This window comes from Triticum dicoccoides, chromosome 7A (genome assembly GCF_002162155.2).
Source record: "Triticum dicoccoides isolate Atlit2015 ecotype Zavitan chromosome 7A, WEW_v2.0, whole genome shotgun sequence".
NCBI lineage: Eukaryota > Viridiplantae > Streptophyta > Magnoliopsida > Poales > Poaceae > Triticum > Triticum dicoccoides.
In genome coordinates this window covers 125,929,070-125,932,401 of record NC_041392.1, presented here as the reverse complement: position 1 = coordinate 125,932,401, position 3,332 = coordinate 125,929,070, and the positions used below count along the sequence as shown (strand labels likewise).

Sequence of the window (3,332 nt, the reverse complement as noted above, 5' to 3'; positions counted from 1 at the left end):
GGGGGGCCAAATGCTAAAAATGTTTTAATCTAAGTCTTCCTAATTTTTTTCTTCAGAAATTGGTCAAAGGCTGGGGGGGGGGTGGCAGCGGCCCCCCTGGCCCCAATATAGCACTGCCTCTGCCAACTAGAATTAAGGAACAGAAACAAAATGGTCATGGACACAGCTCAATCAGACCAATAATTGAAAATACACTAGTGGAGAACTAGTTAAAATGATGAGCCACGAATTTGAAGGGTACGGCCTCAGTATCAACTACAAACACATGAACACGCAAACTATGTTCTCTAGTAGGTTTGTAGAGCTGCAGATTGTATGATACCATCAACCAAAGACCATGCAAGTTTCATAAAAGGAAACAGAGCTTTTTTATACCCATTGTATATGCTCAAACATAAATGTAAAAGCCAAGCTAGAAGGAGATAACATAAAAGCAAGGCAAGATCAATATTTAAGATTGGTGGATAGCAAAATGCATACCAAAAGATATGCTGGCAGGAAACCAAACATCTCAAACACAGATAATATATTATCTCACATTTGCCCCAGACGAGGAGCTAAAAGAGTGACATCAATAATTATTACATGAAACAAATATATCAAGTGACAAGGTTCATTCCTATAACTAAGCATTCATATTAGAGGATCAGTTACAAATTCTTCATGGCTAACCAGGTTCATTCTTATATATAATTAAACATTCCCATCGGAGGATCAGTTACAAATTCTTCATGGCTAGCCAGCATTGTTCAAAGCAACAGAACGACATGCACCCATGAGTGCGTGTATCCAACAGACATGTCAAACAGAAGATTTGGCATATATCCAACAACTGATGTTTACTAGGACACCGGAGGAATGTTAAGTATGTAAGCCTTTACTGACCATTTGATGTCCATTCCGCGAAACATGGAGTGTAAGGCAGACCTTCCAAGAATTCTCCAAAAGTGCATATAACATGCACTTTCTGATCATCCATGTCATATGATAATACCTTCTCCTTACCGTCAGTAAGGTAAATCAAATTATGTTCTGGATGAATTGCAAACATCAAGTAGGACTTGCCGTTTTCACGATAATCCTTTCCAAACAGTTCAAAACAGCTGATGGTACACTTTAGCGTCCACTGTCCACTATCATAGTCCTCAAGAACCCAAACAGAGAGTTGGCAATCATCTTGATTCTCTATATGCCAAGCATACAATCGTCCCCGAGACTGCCCAATGGAAGCATCGCCACCGTTGTTTGCCATGCCAGGTGGCATTATAATTTCCCCCAAGCATTCCTTTCCATGTCCAGTGTGACTATTGTCGAATAACAAGTAAAGAAATGCATACTGCCACTCAAGAAGGTGCTTTGACTGCTTTCTAAATTACTAAACGGTTTTACATCGACATTGAAGCACCGACTCTGCATCGAAGTCCATCCTCCGTTTTCCGATGAGTAGGTCATTTCTGTGGACAGGCCACGAAATGCGCCCAGGTGCACAAACACCACAAAGCGGGAAGGAATGGCCAGGTCAAAACCCAAAAAGTAACTACCTAGGCGAGAATGCAAACAAAGGTATTTCAGGATTTGGAAGTCTTGGTTTTGAGGGGCGACCTTTTTCAAGCGGTCGCGCAATTCCATAGGAGGGAATTCTATACAAGGCAACATAGTCCACTGATGGGTGGCAGGATTGCAGACAACGTAATCAAATTCCTTAGGCTCTCGACATTTGAAACATTGCACTGGTCCTGGATTCAGACAAAAATTCCAACGGTGGTCCTTAGGATAGGGATGTTTCCAGCATTTGTAGAGGAGAAGGCTGGTGCTGCACTGCGTGACGCTGAAATGTTGGTAGCTGCTCCGTAAGAAGGGGAGGTCAGGGTCGACCATGGGAGGACGTTTCCCGGAAAAATTATGGAAGCGCCAATTGTGGTCCTTGTAGAAGAAGCCGGACATGGCCTGTGGCGACCTCTTGCGGACGCTGGAGCCGGAGCAGAGGGCAAGCCACTCTGTCGACACGCACTTGAAGCGACACAGCGAGATGTAGAGCACCCGCGACAGGATCTCAGTGAGAACGTCCTCCGAGAAGATCGCCGGGGGCTCCTCCTCCTCCTCCTGCTGCCCATCCTCCCTATTCATCTCCTTGTTCTAGACATATGGTAGAGATATTTCTGTGGTTATCACTCACATTTCATGGACCGAAGAGTACAAGTGGTGAGGAATGCACCTTAGAGGCGACGGGGCTGACGGCGAGGTCAGGCGTCGGCGGCGAACGGGATGGGGCCTCCTCGAGGCCAGCGCCGGTGGGTGGCCCCGCTCCATGAATCCTTGCTCGCCTCCTCCTCCTCCTCCTGGGGGCATCGTAGGTGAGCTGGCTGGTGGAGCGAGGGTTTGGAAAGAGGAAAGGTGGTGGCGATAGACTTGTGTCATCACTCGTCCGTCAGAATAATCAGTCGTGGTCCAGTAGTTTGTCTACAACACGGTGGAAAATAGTCATAGTTTCCTTAAAAAAAGGGGTAATGCTAGGCCGGTCAGCCCTTGGCCATTTGATTAGCACAAGCACAACCGTCAGATCTGGAACTGTTCCCGTCCTTCCCTCATCTTCAACCTCCTGCACAAGGAAAAAGGAGAGGAAAAAGAGCACCGCCCCCGCACACGCCGACCGCCTCGCCTCCTCGTCTTCCCTCACTGCCGGTCGCCGCCCTCGCCGTCGGTCGCCGCCCTCGCTGTCGCTGCCGACTCGCGCCGCCACTGGTACCGTCCTCCTCGTTACCGCATGCAGAAACGTCCACGTAGCTCGTTGTCATGCCGGTTGCTGCAAAAAAAAGCCCACGCCGCCGCCGAAAGTATATGTGGTTCTCATTGATTGATGCAAATAAACAGGCCCCTGCCTTTGCTGTCACAACTCAGCCGTTTGTCGATAGTAGCAAAAAAGCTGCCGGTTGTAGCATTCGGGTGAGTGGTTGTAGCAAAAAATCTTCCAACAAAAATAGGGTGATATTCTATCAAAAACGAAAACAACGGTGGTAGAAAAAATTGAAACAGGTTCCAGCAAACCAAAACTCCATTGGTAGCAAAAATGCAAAATTGAGAGTTCTTCAAACAAAGCAGAAAACGGTGGTTGTAGCAAAAATTAGAGCTGCTTCCAGCAAACCAAAACACCATTGGTAGCAAAAATGCAAAATTAGGTGTTCTTCCAACAAAGCAAAAAATAGTGGTTGTAGCAAAAAATGAAGCCGCTTCCAGCAAAGCGAAATGCCATTGGTAGAAAAAAAATGCAAAATTGGGTGTTCTTCCAGCAAAAGCAAAAGACAGTGGTTGTAGCAAGAAATGGAGCTGCTTCC

At 46.4% G+C, this 3,332-nt stretch overlaps 1 pseudogene; it reads right to left on the bottom strand.

Moving 5' to 3' along the window:
* Positions 1 to 877: 877 nt before the first annotated feature.
* Positions 878 to 2,127, bottom strand: LOC119333256 (annotated as a pseudogene).
* Between the last annotated feature and the right edge of the window lie 1,205 nt (positions 2,128 to 3,332).